Raw genomic sequence first — 21204 nt, forward strand, 5'->3', positions numbered from 1 at the left:
GCCATTTCAGTGCACATTTAAATGCATTACGGACTTTTAAAAAGATATTAAGGCCCGGTTTTATTATTAACCATTTAATTATAAGAGATATCTTTAAATGGTTTTCTGCTTTAAAAAAACAACGAAAAGATCTTACAGACGCATTAACAAAACTAAATATAGCTTATAAAATTTGGATGTTATTAAAAAGTTTGCAAGCCATTTCAGTGCAAATTATAATTCTTACGGACTTTTAAAAGTTATTCAGGCCCGGTTTTATTAGTAACTATTCCATTATAAGAGATATCTTTAAACGGTTTTCTGCTTTAAAAAGATAAAGAAAAGATCTTTCAGATGCATTTATAAACTTAGAGATAGCTTCAAATAAAAGCCAACATATCCTTTAATAAATCTTTAGGTGTAACTAAAAACTTAAATAAAAATTGACTTTAACTACCAACTCCTCAAATTATATTTACTTTTTGTTTCAATAATAGGAAAAAAAACATTACTTACCACAGGTCTTATTTCATCTGTATTTCCTTCCTGTATAAATCCAAGATGAATATGTATTCAGAAGACGCAAAAAATAATTTCACACAAGTTATTATCAGGTCAATGTTTTTTCGAACTAGAAGTAACAGAAAAAAACGTCCAAGCACTCTGAATTTCAAAACTAGAATGAACTGCATAGAATTGAGCCTATGGGAGGTACTACTAATTTATCATCGTTGATATGACATGCTTGCAAGTTTTTATCGGCCTACCTGTTATATTTCCAGAATTATCCAATGGGAATTCAAGCTAACACATCATTGACATTAAAAGCCATTTATTTAAGATTTATGGTTATAAACAGTTATTAATTGTGGAGATTGATAAATTCACACGCAATTTATAATGTTTGGAGGTTTTTGAAAACTTAAACAAAGAATGAAGTTTCTTCTGATTACATCAGTGTCGATAAAAGTTTAATCCTTTAAAGTTATAAAACTAATGGTCATTTGATTTACAACCAATCAGTCTTAAACTTAATTATATAAAGTTATATTTCAATTCAGGACAGTTCTAAAACGGTGTGTCTATGGGAAATAAATTAAAGTAGCCGTTCTTAAACATTTTGGTGTAACATGGTTTTCAATTATCAAAGTTGTGTATCCTTATAATCTTAAAAATCATTTTTATTATCTTAATCGCCACCATAAAATTAACAAATTACAAGTATAATTGCTGCAATTATTAATTTTGGATCCTCAAGGCTCTTCAACTTTGTTCTTGTTTGGCTTTTTAAAAATGTGTAATGAGCGACACTGATGAGTCTTATGTAGACGAAACGCGCGTCTTATAATCCTGGTACCTTTGATAATTATTTACTTTAATAAAATAAGAAATATTTATAATTTTAAACAATGCGAACAACAACTGAAACATTTTTTACTGATGTTCTTTAACCGTAATTAAAAATAAATATTCCTTAACTACATCAGCTACAACAATACAATGGTGATCAATGATTTTCATTAAAATAAAGAAATAATTGAATTCTTATTTAACAAAATCAAAAGTTGATGCATATGTATCTTTCAACTACCAACATTTTATTCAAACTTAATTACCGAAAGACATTTACAAAGAATGATTGGAATTGAGCATATTTTATGAAAAAAATCTTGATGTACAAAAAATACTGAATCTAATGTTGGCTCCTGATTTGTATTTACAATAACTGCATTCTTGTTCTACTGAAACAAAACTTGAAGTATTTAAGTTCTGATTATATCTTGATTCTTAAGACAAACTTATAATGAAGCCTTAAAAAATGTTATTACAAATAAAAAAAACCATCATCTTTTATCAAAAGAAGAATAGTTTTGCTAAATCTTAACAAAGTAAACATCCTTTTAGTATATCTTCTCTGATAACCTTTAAATTTAATGGGGGAAAAAAATTCCGACATCATTTGAAAATATAGCTCAACATATAGACTTCTTATACGTTCTGGTATTTCACATCCAATTTTTTATGGAAATCTTCTTTATAAAGCACAAAAATGTCAGTATTTCCCTTAGAAACTATTAAAACCTTTAAAAAGACGTATTAAAAAGGGATATAGATACGAAACTGTTGTCAGGTCATTAAAGATTGCATATTTTGGCGTTAATATTGATTCACTTATAGGGTCTTTGCATCGGAACTGAACTCATTTATTCAAAAACTAGTTGTTGGCATGCCACGGGTTATGTTCTTTTCATATATGTTATGATGGTATGATACGAAACCTCTAACGGGAAGGATTGTGCCTGATATTCATATGATGAAGACATAATCTTTCAATCAGTTTGATTGAAGTCAAGTCTGGAGCTGGCATGTCAGTTAACTGCTAGCAGTCTGTTGCTATTTATGTATTATTGTCATTTTGTTTATTTTCTTTGGTTACATCTTCTGACATCAGACTCGGATTTCTCTTGAATTGAATTTTGATGTGTGTATTGTTATGCGTTTACTTTTCTACATTGGCTAGAGGTATAGGGAAGGGTTAAGATCTCATAAACATGTTTAACCCCGCTGCATTTTTGCGCATGTCCCAAGTCAGGAGCCTCTAGCCTTTGTCAGTTTTGTATTATTTTTAATTTTAGTTTCTTGTGTACAATTTGGAATTTAGTATGGCGTTCATTATCACTGAACAAGTATATAATTGTTTAGGGGCCAGTTGAAGGACGCCTCCGGGTGCGGAAATTTATCGATACAATGAAGACCTGTTGATGACCTTCTGTTGTTGTCTTTTCTGTGGTCGGGTTGTTGTCTCTTTGACACATTCCCCATTTCCATTCTCAATTTTATTGTTCAACAAAAACCAAATATTTTGCTTATCTATCCTTCAAGAATTAAACATTTTATTCAAAATAACTTATGAAAAGGCATGTCAAACGACTGATAGCAATTGAGGTTGATTTATTTAAATTATACGAAGAAGTATTTTGATTTCAGACAACGCCTACAAAAATTTAGTATCTTTTCCCTTAAATTCAATCTATTTAATGAAAAACAACTAATTCTGATGTTCATAAAGTACTGAAATATTATGACAGTTATGTGAATCAAAATAAAGCAATAACTTCTTTTTAACAAAAACCAAACTTTGAGTATTTTTATTCTGATGAGATATAAATTCTTAGAAAAGACTTATATGAAGGCTTTTAAAATAACTAATTCCAAATACAAGAGAGCATAATTTTTTATAAAAAGAAGAAAAATTGTGGTAACTTTGAAAAATGCAAACACCATTTTAGTATATTTTCTCTGATATTCTTTGAATTTTATGAAAAATCAACCAATCCTTAACAAAACAGAGTACACCAATTCAATGGTGACCAATAGTTTCCATGAACATGAAGAAATGATTGCATTCTTGTTCAACAAAAACAAAAGTTTAAGAATATCTATCCTTCAAAAATTAACATTGTATTCAAAATAACTTATCAAAAGGCATATTTAAAGGCTGATTGCAATTAAAGTTGCGTTATTTGAAAAATTAGAAGAAATATTTGCATTCTATGCAACACGTACACACATTTAGTATTTTTTCCCTTCAATTCAATATATTAAATGAAAAACGACCAATCCTGATGTTCAAAAAGTACTGAAATCTTATGGCTGTTTATTATGTGTATTAAAATAAAGCAATAACTGCATTCTTTTTCAACAACGTTTTATATTAGATTTGAATTGTAATTAGTTAATATAATCGTACATTTTTCATATAGATACTGAGTACTTCAAATATTTTATTTTATTACTGCAAAAGAAAAAACATAATATTGCACTGAAGCCAAACTATAGGGCCCAATTTCATTCTAAATATATATAAAAAGAAGATATGGTATGAATGCCAATGAGACAACTGTCCACAAGAGCCGAAAATAGAAACACTAATAAAATAATTATGTTATTTGTATTTAAACGCTTCAAATAATAATCTAAAAATATGAAAACTTAATAGAAATTTGTGTCGAATTCTTTTCAATATCACAAGTTCAGAAATATGAATGAAGAACACTTACTTATCCAATAAAACATTGGAAAATGGTGTGAGCAAACAATCATATCCTAATGCTGCCTACTTTTGTGCATTTCTAACCAGCTCGACTAGCGAAGTGTACAAATTTTCAAATAAATAATATAATTATTCTACAAAATCCCCCCCTTTTTTTAATTGGATACAACCGCTTGTTTTTCATTTTAAATCTTCTTAATATTTTGTAAAACTGTTAAAATAACTAATTAAACATACTTTTGAAGATCTGTCAAATAAATGTATATTAATACATGTAATTTTAGAAATATTATTAACAAACGACTTTATATGAAGAAGAAATCACTTACTATGCATACATTCCAGAGTTTACTTATTGCCTAAAGTTATGTTCGGCAATAGGATGAATAATCATCTTCAAATTTCAGGAAATAAGCTTAATGCCTGAAAATTTCAGGCAATAACTGAATGCCTAGGGGTTAGCTTATTGCCTAGGATTTAAGTTTATTACCTAATTTCACTTATTGCCGTTAACATATACAACACACCGAATTAAGACAAAATAAAAAGTTAGGGTGAGAGCAAGTTATGAAAATTGTGTCACTCCTGACTGATTCTTATGGGTAGAGAGAAAAAATTTCTAGTGCAGTGTTGTAGTCCACTTGAATTTTTGTCCATCTGATGATTTACGCCTATTTTAAGTGATTTGTATAGGTTTTTCATATGTTGTAATGTTATACCACTGTCCCAGGTTTGGGGGATGAATGGGATCCCGCTAACATGTTAAACTCCACCCGATTCTGTATGTAAGTGCCTGTCCTAAGTCAAGAGCCTGTAATTCAGTGGTTGTTGTTTGTTAATGTGATACATGTTTGATTTTCGTTTATTTTTTGTACACATATAAGACCGTTAGTTTTTACGTTTGAATTGTTTTACTCTGTCATTTCGGGATTTTGTATAGCGTAATACACGGCATGGGCTTTGCTCATTGTCGAAAACCGTACGGTGACCTATAGTTGTTTATCACTGTTTCATTTTGGTCACAAGTGGAGATTTGTCCCATTACTAATCAAACCACATCTTCCTTTTTTTTATATTTACGAAAAGTGTTTTTATAAATATAAGGGTGATAATTGACCACGCTATGATATTCATATGTAAATGTATACTGATGTATTGGTTTCAGAAATGATAAAAATTTAACATTGTAATGGAATGATTTCGTACATTAAACTTCAAGGATTAATCTTTAGTTTTCATCAGATTGACTGTGTGTGCTCAATCAAATCAATGGACGAAGGCGTCATTTTAAAGAATCCTTAGAATGATTCTGATGTAAAGGAGTAAATGCTTACCTTTTATGAAAATTTCTCCACAATGGTATTATATATCAATCACAAGATAAACACTTATCCGACGATCAACTAAGCATCAACAGAAGCGTTTTGTGAACTGTACATGCGCACACATAATTTGAATGTCAACAGCAACCTTTAGATAATATTCATTATAACCTTAACTTTTGGATGTTACCTTAACCTTTTAATAAAACTATCACCTTTACCATCAATTTTAACCTTTAAACTTGAACTAGACTCGATATCTGTATGCATTCACATATTTTGTCATTAACAAATCCTGAAGTAAATAGTACTTACCTTTAACCGCCAAGGAAACTGGTCATATTCTCCTTTAAAGTATGTGAATGTTACTTCTTCACCTTCGCTGATTGTTCTTTTAGCATAGAAACAAAGATGGGGAAGACCACCGACCATTATTCTCTTAACAATAGAGTTACTATCATTCTCGTCATCGTTTACTAGCCTTCCCAAGGATTTGTCGTCATTAGATGCATCGATCCTGCAATGATGGAAAGAACATCTTACTGTTAAACTGTAGCTTAATGGTGCGAATATAACAAATTAACTTAAGTTATGATTCCAGTGAATTGTAAAAGTTATGGGTTTTTAGGTTACGGTATAATGATAAGTTCAAAGATTAAGGTTACCATTAACTAGAACGGTTAAAGTTAAAGGTAAGACTTAACTATTAAGGTTAATAATTTATGTTAGAAGCAAATGTGATGGTTAAAAGGTAAATATTAAGATAATAGGTATAGTTTCAGTTTGAAGTTTGCTGTAAGTTAAAGGCAAACAAAAATGTTATAGATCAGTGATAATAAACAGTCGGTGAAAGGTTTGAGGTCATTTTCGATACATTAAAATACATCAAGGTAGGAATCAGGCCAGAACTGGTTTAATTTCTGGTATTCTTGATTTGGATAAATGATGAGTTATAAATCAACTTAAAGAAATATATCTAAATAGCGTGATACCAATATTAAAGATCTGAAGCACATGTTTTTCTTCTATTTTACTAAAAAGGATCGTTTATAAAGTCGACTCTATACGAAAAAAGCAATTGTGTGATAGAAAGGAGCAGATTATTGCAATTGAAATATCGAAGTTTCTTGCAATTGCATGAATACCAAAATTCAAGAAATGAATAATCAACACAAAAAAAAAAACTTATTGTTTTCCTTCAGGCGGTACGGTACGCGAGTCTCAAATGAAAGGATAGAATTGGCTCATTTTGCCAAAACCTATTGTATAGTAATATATGTTCCAAAGTATACTAAAAACGATAGGTCATCATGTAATTTATCAAGCTACAGGTTGTGGCACATTGTGTATGGCTTAGACGGATAATACCATCAGTATGCAATTAGAAGCTACACTTCTTGATAGAATAGTAAAATAAAACACACAAAATTAAGAATATCAAAATAAGGTATAAAGTCAACATACGTTTTTTTCCCGGTTAAATACGAAATTGGAAAATTCCGTGTAAATTTCTTCAGAAGATGCACTTTTCCAGAGTTTACACCCATTCAAATGGCATTTTTTTTTAAACCAAAATTAATTGCGAATTCTTTTTTTTCAAATGACAGTGTTCATTCAGTTATCTGCAGTTTTGTATGATATTTTTTTTAATTAATTAACAGACACTAGACATTAGGTTCACTGATTTTTTACAAGATGGCGAAATATCCCAATACCACTTTAATGTCATATACGTGTTCAAACCGCTACCATATAGTTTTGAAGTCGACAAGAAAAATAAAATCATTTAGCATAAAAAGTTTAAACTTACCAACATTTTCTTGAATTCCAAAGAAACTCGAATGCATACTCGTTGAAGCCTGGATCAACTGTTGTTAAATTTCCGCGATATTCAAACAGAAACTCGCCTTTTTCAATCGGTTTTGTCGTAAACACACCTCTTCCTTTTATAAATGGTAAACGACAAATATACACATCAAACAGCTCAAAAAAATTTAAACTACATAACGATGATTGATTGATTAGGTCAAATATAATATTAATTAGTTTGTTAGTAAACTATATTTTTTTCGAAAAAGAAATCATTTTAGAAAATATTTTCATCACAAATAGTTGAATACTTATACTAGAGAAAGTGTATAATTTGAAATTTATTATTTTCAAAATTTTTAGCAAAGTATGAAGAAAAAAATTTCACCGCATTTTTATGAATTTAATGCATATTAAAATAAAGAAAAACACTTCTTTAAAGATCAAATCGAGAACAGAAAACTTGAAATACAAAGGTTAAAGGTACCGCAAATGAATATAAATTGAAGACACACAAGTCATCCGTAATTTAACTTTTCTGAAACACCTATTCAAGGATTACAATGAAACGACATATTAACACACTGAAAAATAAAACAGTTTACGCATAAGGTCTAAATAAACAGAATAACTAATATTTACCTTTTATGTCGTCAATCTTTCTTACCAAAAACCCTTCTCGATCTGATTTACTATTTATATAATCTTCAATTTTTAATATTCTTCTATTTGATCTTCGCAAATCTACAAATTTCAGAATAAATCCTTTACTGCACTCATTCAAGTGTATAAATAAGAAATTTTAGATAGTCTTCACGGTGCTTGGACTCTTTACGTACATTATTATAAGCTTGTTATTTAAGTTAAATACATTCATCTTAAGGTTTATACATCGTGTACATAATACTTGTATCATAATTTAAAAAATTGGATACTCCGAGTTCCACATTTCTGATTAAAAAAGGACGAAAGATACCAAAGGGTATCAACTGAAAACAAACTGACAACGCCATGCCTAAAATGAATAAAGGAATACACAAAACCTAGTACAAAATGCATGGTTGGAAAGCGTTGTACAGAATTCCTTAACATAATGTTAACTACATTCAATTCTGGTAATATAGAACACCAACAGAGACCAAATAATCTATCTATACTCAAACGAAAAGTCGGAGTCAGTTAAATAATAAAATATTTCGTTGGGAAAGCTTACGCCATGTATCCAAAATGTCGACTGAGAAGTGATTAAAACAAAACATATTCATACAAAATCTGGTCTCAATTGTTTAATATAAATACCAAAAGCCTGCGTCCATTTGTAAAACAAACGAATGTTACTTACCTGTTTTAAGTAATTTATAATCCATAACACAAAATGTATAGAAGTGTCCTTTCTACTCATAACTTCCTTTAATTCGTCAGTTTGCACACGCACCTTTACCAGGTGTACATGCGCAAAGATGAAATCTTGTCTTAAACTTAACTGTAACCATACTGTTTACCGTTGACCTTATTCACAACCCTAATCCTTTACCGTCCAAGAATATTACCTTCAATCAACCTTACAATTAAACTACCATGATATACCCTAAAATTGACATTAACCTTCACCTTTTTCTTACCTTTAACCTTAACCTTAACCTTAACCGTAACCTAAACATAAACCTTCACTTTCTCTTACCTTGAATTAACAAATAAGCTACCTCAACTATAAACAATACGTTTAAAACATACCTTCACTTTAACCTTAAACTTAAGCTTAACATTCACATTAATGTTAACCTAAACCTTAACTCTTTTATATCTTCAATTAACCTTAAAAAAGAGAGACGAATGATATCAGAGGGACAGTCCAACAAATAGATCGAAAATGAATTGAAAACGATTTTGCAAAATAAGAAAAACACCAATAGACCAATACTAGTTCACATAAGAGTACTTCCACCTGTGATCTGAATTTCAACTATCAATGCATAAACATTGAGGTAAAAGCATACCTTACCCTTAACCTCAACATTTACTTACACAATAACCTTAACTGAAACTTTGACATTTTTTAACCTTCAATTAATTTAAAGGCTACATCAATCTTAAAACTAAATTTCAATCGTTAATCTGAATTTTCAACTACCATTTATTCTTCTGACATAACTTCAATTTAACCTTTAACTAAATGTTAACTTCAACTATAATCTTAATTTTTACATTAACCTTAACCTAAACCTACACATTAAACTTATCTATCATTGAAATAACATCAAGGCTATCGCAAGCTTTTATCTGAATTTTCAACTATCAATTAACCATCTATGAACATTAATGTTACAAACACCTTTAATTTAACATTAACCTTAACCGGAACTTTTTTTTATTAACCTTGAATTTACCTGTACCTTTAATGTGAATTGTTAACAAACCAACTAACCATCAAGTAACGTTAAGGTTAAATAATAACTTAATACCTTTACCTGAACAGTAACCTCATCTTAAAAAAATCCCTTGCAAATGAAATTCAAAAGGCCATGACTTATTATGCAAAGGCTTCTCAAAATAATTCGACCAGTAATAAGCCAGGAAAAAACAATAAACCAACTTCAATAGCCAGAAAAACACCCTATGGCAAAATACCCTAAAGGGTTTGATATTCTGTGAGCATCACGCAAGGGTGCCAAAATGTAAGATATTGCTTATTATAAAGCTAAGGTACCCGGTTAGATTCCTACATCCAATTTTTGGACAATCGTAAGTTAAAACACTATTGTTGTCCGACTGCTACCCTATATATCTAAGAGGAAAACGCTAATATTTAACATATTGACCCAGGACTATTTTAACCTATAGACTAAGTTTATTCTGTCATAGGTTCAAACCAGGTGTAAATATCATAACAATGGTCGTTCTAGCTAGTAAAATCAATACAACGCTTTGGGTCTCTGCTGCACGCCTGTTACCTTAGTAATCGTTTGTTGTACAATGACAAGGCAAAGTAATTTTTTTTTATTCTTACCATACCCGTCTGTCAAAAGAAGAACACAATAAGAATAAGTTGGTTTCTGGTGTCTGTTGCAAAAAATAGCTAAGGAAATCAATATCCCTGCAAATGTTGGTGATATGATCTCCTACGACCTTTCCTGCTTTACAAATGTTCACATTGCAGCCATCAACGCCGATATTCAGTCCACAAGCCCGTGTGCGTTATGAAGGATTAGAGATCACTATTTTTAAAAGGGATGATTGATTTATAATTACGCATAATATAACTACTAGCATTCTGTACAATAAAAACATAAGGCGATGATCATACGTAAGATCGAGATGACAATATCAAAATTTTAATTTTGATGACATCATGAGATTACACTAGATGTTGCGTCTCGCATGGTTTTGACGAATTCCTGACTGTGTGTATGTATGTGTGTATGTTCGTACGTTTGTATATGTCTTTGTTGTTTGTAGGTGTGCATTTTACATGCATGTTTGTATCTTTATCATATAATTATAGAAAATAATGATATAAGTGTACCCCATGATAAAACAAATTTGTTCATATATTTATTTATCAAATTTGAAGAATTGCCTTACCCGTGTGATATGACTTCTGTTATCGACTGCCTACTGTTTATCTCATCTGCTTCTGTTTTAAATCAACCGCTTTGGCTTATTATCGCATGCGTTGCTGTAACGTATCGCATGACATTTTGATGTCATTCAGTAAATTCCGGAAAATATACCTAAATGGTACGTTTGTATGTGTAAAACATAACAAGATTTAACAAAAAGAAATCATTAGGTATAAAGAAATTATACTATTAAGAAATGCAAAACATATATTACAACAAAAGTATTTTAAGAATAGTCTTTGTTAGTATGTATTCTGTTGACGTTTATGATAAAAAGAACAACATATCATTTTTCATATCAGACCCTCTATCAGTCAATCCGGCTCTTAGGCTAATGTCATGACCTAAGGCTGATAAGAGGTCTGAAAATAAAAATGCCAAGTTATAATCTATATTTATATGCGTATATGTGAGTATGCGTGTAGGTTCCAAGAACTATTTTACGTCGTTCAATGTCATGCACCTAACAAATTTGGTTTCACTCTTGTTTACACAGACACATGAACACATCAATAATAAAAGTAAAAAAATCGATCCAATGTTCATACCTGACTCGGACCGTTTAAGGCTTATACATCATATTAACCAAATGACATGGATGCGCATAAGCCGTGACTCTATGTAACTCCTTCAGTACACAATGTCACTCAGAGCTGAAGAATATACATTATGAAAAGATATCATTAACCTTTTCAAAATGGTGACTCTGTACATCCCTTTTAATTACGGTAGGTGTGTATGAGCCGCTTGCCTTGCACGTACCACCACACCACCTTATGTCCTCCAGACCTCAGACATGTATAATGCACATACATCTTATAAACCATTTTTTAATGTAGCTCTGCTCTTTGGTTACATATGTTTATAACATATATTATGCAAATAACATGAGTGCGCATGATAATCGCCTCTGTATATGCGTAGGTCGCTATGCTTATGTCGTCTGCAGATATAAGTCCATGTATGTATATATAAAATTGATAATGCATGTCTGTCTGTTTTTGAGTCTGTGTGTCTGTCTGTCTGTATGTAAGTATTATTTACGGTGACCTATAGTTGTTAATGTCTGTTTCATTTTGGTCTATTGTGGATAGTTGTCTCATGCAATCATACCACATCTTCTTTTTTATATATGTATGTGTGTATTTATAGAAGAAAGAAGATGTGGTATCATTGCCAATGAGACAACTATCCACAAAAGACCAAAATGACACAAACCTTAACGACTATAGGTAACCGTACGGCCTTCAACAATGAGCAAAGCCCATACCGTATAGTCAGTTATAAAAGGCCCCGATAAGACAATGTAAAACAATTGAAACGAGAAAACTAACGGCCTCATTTATGTGAAAAAAAAAGTATGTATGTATGTATGTATGTATGTATGTATGTATGTATGTATATATGTATGTATGTATGTATGTATGTTTGTTTGTTTGTTTGTTTGTTTGTGTGTATGTATGTATGCATGTATGTATGTATGTATGTATGTATGTATGTATTTATGTATGTATAAATTTACATTATTTCTAATATTTTCGTTAAGTACTATGACGTCATGTAGCTCAAAAATCGTATCGCCATTTTACTCTAAAATTTATGCACATGCGCAAATACAACAAAGTCACTTGAATTTTATTTTCTGGGTTCATTTCATATCAGTCAGGTTTATACTAAAAACAAATTATCTCCCTTAGTGCAACTCAGTTGCAGTCTAGTAAAAACCCCCTTACACAATAACCTTAACTGAAACTTTGACATTTTTTAACCTTCAATTAATTTAAAGGCTACATCAATCTTAAAACTAAATTTCAATCGTTAATCTGAATTTTCAACTACCATTTATTCTTCTGACATAACTTCAATTTAACCTTTAACTAAATGTTAACTTCAACTATAATCTTAATTTTTACATTAACCTTAACCTAAACCTACACATTAAACTTATCTATCATTGAAATAACATCAAGGCTATCGCAAGCTTTTATCTGAATTTTCAACTATCAATTAACCATCTATGAACATTAATGTTACAAACACCTTTAATTTAACATTAACCTTAACCGGAACTTTTTTTTATTAACCTTGAATTTACCTGTACCTTTAATGTGAATTGTTAACAAACCAACTAACCATCAAGTAACGTTAAGGTTAAATAATAACTTAATACCTTTACCTGAACAGTAACCTCATCTTAAAAAAATCCCTTGCAAATGAAATTCAAAAGGCCATGACTTATTATGCAAAGGCTTCTCAAAATAATTCGACCAGTAATAAGCCAGGAAAAAACAATAAACCAACTTCAATAGCCAGAAAAACACCCTATGGCAAAATACCCTAAAGGGTTTGATATTCTGTGAGCATCACGCAAGGGTGCCAAAATGTAAGATATTGCTTATTATAAAGCTAAGGTACCCGGTTAGATTCCTACATCCAATTTTTGGACAATCGTAAGTTAAAACACTATTGTTGTCCGACTGCTACCCTATATATCTAAGAGGAAAACGCTAATATTTAACATATTGACCCAGGACTATTTTAACCTATAGACTAAGTTTATTCTGTCATAGGTTCAAACCAGGTGTAAATATCATAACAATGGTCGTTCTAGCTAGTAAAATCAATACAACGCTTTGGGTCTCTGCTGCACGCCTGTTACCTTAGTAATCGTTTGTTGTACAATGACAAGGCAAAGTAATTTTTTTTTATTCTTACCATACCCGTCTGTCAAAAGAAGAACACAATAAGAATAAGTTGGTTTCTGGTGTCTGTTGCAAAAAATAGCTAAGGAAATCAATATCCCTGCAAATGTTGGTGATATGATCTCCTACGACCTTTCCTGCTTTACAAATGTTCACATTGCAGCCATCAACGCCGATATTCAGTCCACAAGCCCGTGTGCGTTATGAAGGATTAGAGATCACTATTTTTAAAAGGGATGATTGATTTATAATTACGCATAATATAACTACTAGCATTCTGTACAATAAAAACATAAGGCGATGATCATACGTAAGATCGAGATGACAATATCAAAATTTTAATTTTGATGACATCATGAGATTACACTAGATGTTGCGTCTCGCATGGTTTTGACGAATTCCTGACTGTGTGTATGTATGTGTGTATGTTCGTACGTTTGTATATGTCTTTGTTGTTTGTAGGTGTGCATTTTACATGCATGTTTGTATCTTTATCATATAATTATAGAAAATAATGATATAAGTGTACCCCATGATAAAACAAATTTGTTCATATATTTATTTATCAAATTTGAAGAATTGCCTTACCCGTGTGATATGACTTCTGTTATCGACTGCCTACTGTTTATCTCATCTGCTTCTGTTTTAAATCAACCGCTTTGGCTTATTATCGCATGCGTTGCTGTAACGTATCGCATGACATTTTGATGTCATTCAGTAAATTCCGGAAAATATACCTAAATGGTACGTTTGTATGTGTAAAACATAACAAGATTTAACAAAAAGAAATCATTAGGTATAAAGAAATTATACTATTAAGAAATGCAAAACATATATTACAACAAAAGTATTTTAAGAATAGTCTTTGTTAGTATGTATTCTGTTGACGTTTATGATAAAAAGAACAACATATCATTTTTCATATCAGACCCTCTATCAGTCAATCCGGCTCTTAGGCTAATGTCATGACCTAAGGCTGATAAGAGGTCTGAAAATAAAAATGCCAAGTTATAATCTATATTTATATGCGTATATGTGAGTATGCGTGTAGGTTCCAAGAACTATTTTACGTCGTTCAATGTCATGCACCTAACAAATTTGGTTTCACTCTTGTTTACACAGACACATGAACACATCAATAATAAAAGTAAAAAAATCGATCCAATGTTCATACCTGACTCGGACCGTTTAAGGCTTATACATCATATTAACCAAATGACATGGATGCGCATAAGCCGTGACTCTATGTAACTCCTTCAGTACACAATGTCACTCAGAGCTGAAGAATATACATTATGAAAAGATATCATTAACCTTTTCAAAATGGTGACTCTGTACATCCCTTTTAATTACGGTAGGTGTGTATGAGCCGCTTGCCTTGCACGTACCACCACACCACCTTATGTCCTCCAGACCTCAGACATGTATAATGCACATACATCTTATAAACCATTTTTTAATGTAGCTCTGCTCTTTGGTTACATATGTTTATAACATATATTATGCAAATAACATGAGTGCGCATGATAATCGCCTCTGTATATGCGTAGGTCGCTATGCTTATGTCGTCTGCAGATATAAGTCCATGTATGTATATATAAAATTGATAATGCATGTCTGTCTGTTTTTGAGTCTGTGTGTCTGTCTGTCTGTATGTAAGTATTATTTACGGTGACCTATAGTTGTTAATGTCTGTTTCATTTTGGTCTATTGTGGATAGTTGTCTCATGCAATCATACCACATCTTCTTTTTTATATATGTATGTGTGTATTTATAGAAGAAAGAAGATGTGGTATCATTGCCAATGAGACAACTATCCACAAAAGACCAAAATGACACAAACCTTAACGACTATAGGTAACCGTACGGCCTTCAACAATGAGCAAAGCCCATACCGTATAGTCAGTTATAAAAGGCCCCGATAAGACAATGTAAAACAATTGAAACGAGAAAACTAACGGCCTCATTTATGTGAAAAAAAAAGTATGTATGTATGTATGTATGTATGTATGTATGTATGTATGTATATATGTATGTATGTATGTATGTATGTTTGTTTGTTTGTTTGTTTGTTTGTGTGTATGTATGTATGCATGTATGTATGTATGTATGTATGTATGTATGTATTTATGTATGTATAAATTTACATTATTTCTAATATTTTCGTTAAGTACTATGACGTCATGTAGCTCAAAAATCGTATCGCCATTTTACTCTAAAATTTATGCACATGCGCAAATACAACAAAGTCACTTGAATTTTATTTTCTGGGTTCATTTCATATCAGTCAGGTTTATACTAAAAACAAATTATCTCCCTTAGTGCAACTCAGTTGCAGTCTAGTAAAAACCCCCTAACCCTAACCCTAACCCTAACCCTAACCCTAACCCTAACCCTAACCCTAACCCTAACCCTAACCCTAACCCTAACCCTAACCCTAACCCTAACCCTAACCCTAACCACAAGGAAAATATAGTACTTCGTCATCAGAACTAGAAAGTGAAGAAGACATTGGGGCTAAAAGAAGAAAATTGGTACCGGAAAAAGAGAAAATAGAAACAAAGAACATAAGAAAACGGCGAGTGATTACTTCGTCATCAGAACAACACACACACACACACACACACACACACACACACACACACACACACACACACATACATACACACACATACACATACGCACACAGAAGAAGAAAGACGCATGGTGACCGAAGAAGGACATTTTAAGTAAAATGCCGAATAATGCTGGAATCGTTTTGAAGTGTGTTTGACTTTTATTTTAGTTTAAAACTTAGCAAAATATGCTACGTGTTTCATTGTCATATCTTTTATACTTTTAAGCAGTCACAAACTAAATCTAGTTTGAGTAAGAAGTATTATTTTAATTATAATTAAAGAGAAATTAATTGATAAGAGTGTTTGCTATATAGTTTGACAATACTGTTAATCAGTGGGAAACTGAAGACAAATGTGACGAATTTTTCTTTGAGTAACGCTTCAGTGATATCTTTAGTATATTTTGAATGAAGAATTGAATTATGAGCGAATGATTGCATTATGTAAAATAATTTATTGGTTTTTTTTTAAATTCACATAGTTAAAAATACTATGATGTTGAAGAATAAAATTTAATTCACATAACCCTGTCTTTGTCTTCCATCCGATGTATATATCTATGTATGTGTGAATACACTCATACACACATACATACATACATACATATATATATATACATACATATATGCATACACACATACATATATACACACATACATACATACACATATACAAACATACATACACATATACATACATACATACACACATACATATACACATACACATACATACATACATACGTACGTACGTACGTACATACATACATACATACATACATACATACATACATACATACATACATACATACATACATACATACATACATACATACATACATACATACATACATACATACATACATACATACATACATACATACATACATACATACATACATACATACATACATACATACATACATACATACATACATACACACATACACAAATACATACATACACACACATACACACATACATACATAAATACATACATACATACACACATACATAAATACAAGTATGTATGTATGTATGTATGTTTGTATGTGTGTATGTGTGTGTGTGTGTGTGTATGTTTGTATGTATTTATGTATATGTGAAAAAAATGTGAAAGTTGATTTGATGCTGTATACAAAGATATTATTATCATTGATAATTTTGGACAGCTATAGAAAAGAAAAAGTCACCTTTTACGTTAAGCCAGAAGGACAATCGATCTTTATCAACAAAGGTGAGTAAAATATTTTGAAGGAAAATGGGTATAAAACTTAATAAAAAGTGCGATAACCAAAAAAAAAAAGCTCTCACAAAAGTGTCTGAATGGGTTCCAAATACATCAAAACAGGTAAATAACACAACTTTATTTCAAGTCAAAAATTCTATGCTGGATCAAGTAGCCATTTACCGCATTTAACATACATCTTAACGGGATCAAAATGTCCCAAAATGAAGAAAAAACCCATCCCTTAGTTACACTAAAAAAATATATTCCACGCCGCTAACCTTTTTGTACCACATCTATACCGCAGTGACAGTAGGCATTTTACCATAAATTGTAGCCAATTGTAGCCATTTTACCGCAAAATGTAGCAATTTCACGCACCCCTAACCCAATTTTTACCGCGCCCCTAATAGGCTACATTTGGCAACATTTCGGCCAAAATGGCTACATTTTTGTACCCATCTTGTAACCCTAACCCTAACCCTAACCCTAACCCTAACCCTAACCCTAACCCTAACCCTAACCCTAACCCTAACCCTGACCTTAACCCAAACACTAACCCTAACCCAAACCCCAAATGTGTTAAAATTGTTGTTTTAGAGGCCTAGCTTTATCTCGGAAAGGATAAGTCTAGGAGGGTAACCGATTGGATTTTCGTATTAAGTTTTTTCACGAACTTCTCAAAAATCAAAGTTTTGGAGGGATGGGGGGTCAGGTTATGGTTTTTGGTACTTTTCATAGTCGATCTTTTCAATATTTCAACATGATCCTATGCTTCGTTCGGCTTGATGTTAAAAAATCGGCCCCGTTAGGGGTAGTACTTTTTGACAATTAAGCCCCTGGTGAAGACCGCAAGTCTTTATCTTTTGTAGTTTGGGAGTTGGTGTTAATTTCGGGGTTAGGCTTTACTCTCGCACAAACGTTTCTTCAGTGAGGTCGGAAAGTGCGGTCGTACACTTCAGTGATACCAATGAGTTTTCATCCTTTAGATCGCCTTTCCATCTTTTAGGAACAGTTAACTTTATGAAAATATCTCTATTCAAATCCATTCTACATCTGTTTGAAGATTGAGGTCAAAGGCACTCTTCATACTCTGTACTTAGAAATATTGTTGGAAATTTCTGACGCATGCGCAGTCACAAAAAAGGGCAGACATGCGCAGAAGTGACAATGGGCACCTCACTAACCCTCGTCAAAGTACACTACCCTGTCCCAATCATGACCCTAATCCGTACCCTAACCCTAACCCTGACCCTAACCCTGACCCAAACCCTGACCCTTACCCTAACCCTAACCCTGACCCTAACCCAAACACTAACCATGACCCTAACCCTAACCCTAACCCTAACCCTAACCCTAACCCTAACCCTGACCTTAACCCAAACACTAACCCTAACCCAAACCCCAAATGTGTTAAAATTGTTGTTTTAGAGGCCTAGCTTTATCTCGGAAAGGATAAGTCTAGGAGGGTAACCGATTGGATTTTCGTATTAAGTTTTTTCACGAACTTCTCAAAAATCAAAGTTTTGGAGGGATGGGGGGTCAGGTTATGGTTTTTGGTACTTTTCATAGTCGATCTTTTCAATATTTCAACATGATCCTATGCTTCGTTCGGCTTGATGTTAAAAAATCGGCCCCGTTAGGGGTAGTACTTTTTGACAATTAAGCCCCTGGTGAAGACCGCAAGTCTTTATCTTTTGTAGTTTGGGAGTTGGTGTTAATTTCGGGGTTAGGCTTTACTCTCGCACAAACGTTTCTTCAGTGAGGTCGGAAAGTGCGGTCGTACACTTCAGTGATACCAATGAGTTTTCATCCTTTAGATCGCCTTTCCATCTTTTAGGAACAGTTAACTTTATGAAAATATCTCTATTCAAATCCATTCTACATCTGTTTGAAGATTGAGGTCAAAGGCACTCTTCATACTCTGTACTTAGAAATATTGTTGGAAATTTCTGACGCATGCGCAGTCACAAAAAAGGGCAGACATGCGCAGAAGTGACAATGGGCACCTCACTAACCCTCGTCAAAGTACACTACCCTGTCCCAATCATGACCCTAATCCGTACCCTAACCCTAACCCTGACCCTAACCCTGACCCAAACCCTGACCCTTACCCTAACCCTAACCCTGACCCTAACCCAAACACTAACCATGACCCTAACCCTAACCCTAACCCTAACCCTAACCCTAACCCTAACCCTGACCTTAACCCAAACACTAACCCTAACCCAAACCCCAAATGTGTTAAAATTGTTGTTTTAGAGGCCTAGCTTTATCTCGGAAAGGATAAGTCTAGGAGGGTAACCGATTGGATTTTCGTATTAAGTTTTTTCACGAACTTCTCAAAAATCAAAGTTTTGGAGGGATGGGGGGTCAGGTTATGGTTTTTGGTACTTTTCATAGTCGATCTTTTCAATATTTCAACATGATCCTATGCTTCGTTCGGCTTGATGTTAAAAAATCGGCCCCGTTAGGGGTAGTACTTTTTGACAATTAAGCCCCTGGTGAAGACCGCAAGTCTTTATCTTTTGTAGTTTGGGAGTTGGTGTTAATTTCGGGGTTAGGCTTTACTCTCGCACAAACGTTTCTTCAGTGAGGTCGGAAAGTGCGGTCGTACACTTCAGTGATACCAATGAGTTTTCATCCTTTAGATCGCCTTTCCATCTTTTAGGAACAGTTAACTTTATGAAAATATCTCTATTCAAATCCATTCTACATCTGTTTGAAGATTGAGGTCAAAGGCACTCTTCATACTCTGTACTTAGAAATATTGTTGGAAATTTCTGACGCATGCGCAGTCACAAAAAAGGGCAGACATGCGCAGAAGTGACAATGGGCACCTCACTAACCCTCGTCAAAGTACACTACCCTGTCCCAATCATGACCCTAATCCGTACCCTAACCCTAACCCTGACCCTAACCCTGACCCAAACCCTGACCCTTACCCTAACCCTAACCCTGACCCTAACCCAAACACTAACCATGACCCTAACCCTAACCCTAACCCTAACCCTAACCCTAACCCTAACCCTGACCTTAACCCAAACACTAACCCTAACCCAAACCCCAAATGTGTTAAAATTGTTGTTTTAGAGGCCTAGCTTTATCTCGGAAAGGATAAGTCTAGGAGGGTAACCGATTGGATTTTCGTATTAAGTTTTTTCACGAACTTCTCAAAAATCAAAGTTTTGGAGGGATGGGGGGTCAGGTTATGGTTTTTGGTACTTTTCATAGTCGATCTTTTCAATATTTCAACATGATCCTATGCTTCGTTCGGCTTGATGTTAAAAAATCGGCCCCGTTAGGGGTAGTACTTTTTGACAATTAAGCCCCTGGTGAAGACCGCAAGTCTTTATCTTTTGTAGTTTGGGAGTTGGTGTTAATTTCGGGGTTAGGCTTTACTCTCGCACAAACGTTTCTTCAGTGAGGTCGGAAAGTGCGGTCGTACACTTCAGTGATACCAATGAGTTTTCATCCTTTAGATCGCCTTTCCATCTTTTAGGAACAGTTAACTTTATGAAAATATCTCTATTCAAATCCATTCTACATCTGTTTGAAGATTGAGGTCAAAGGCACTCTTCATACTCTGTACTTAGAAATATTGTTGGAAATTTCTGACGCATGCGCAGTCACAAAAAAGGGCAGACATGCGCAGAAGTGACAATGGGCACCTCACTAACCCTCGTCAAAGTACACTACCCTGTCCCAATCATGACCCTAATCCGTACCCTAACCCTAACCCTGACCCTAACCCTGACCCAAACCCTGACCCTTACCCTAACCCTAACCCTGACCCTAACCCAAACACTAACCATGACCCTAACCCTAACCCTAACCCTAACCCTAACCCTAACCCTAACCCTGACCTTAAC

The 21204-nt window shown here is 33.0% G+C and overlaps 1 long non-coding RNA gene across 1 annotated transcript; it reads right to left on the reverse strand.

Annotated features, from left to right (window-relative positions):
• Positions 1 to 486: 486 nt before the first annotated feature.
• LOC143049613 (uncharacterized) lies at positions 487 to 12491 on the reverse strand. The gene is made up of 4 exons (XR_012970269.1): positions 7807 to 12491; positions 7166 to 7298; positions 5671 to 5872; positions 487 to 525 (listed from the first exon to the last, which is right to left on the reverse strand). It is a non-coding gene; the product is annotated as an uncharacterized LOC143049613 (long non-coding RNA).
• Positions 12492 to 21204: the final 8713 nt, after the last annotated feature.

This window comes from Mytilus galloprovincialis, chromosome 10 (genome assembly GCF_965363235.1).
Source record: "Mytilus galloprovincialis chromosome 10, xbMytGall1.hap1.1, whole genome shotgun sequence".
Lineage (NCBI taxonomy): Eukaryota > Metazoa > Mollusca > Bivalvia > Mytilida > Mytilidae > Mytilus > Mytilus galloprovincialis.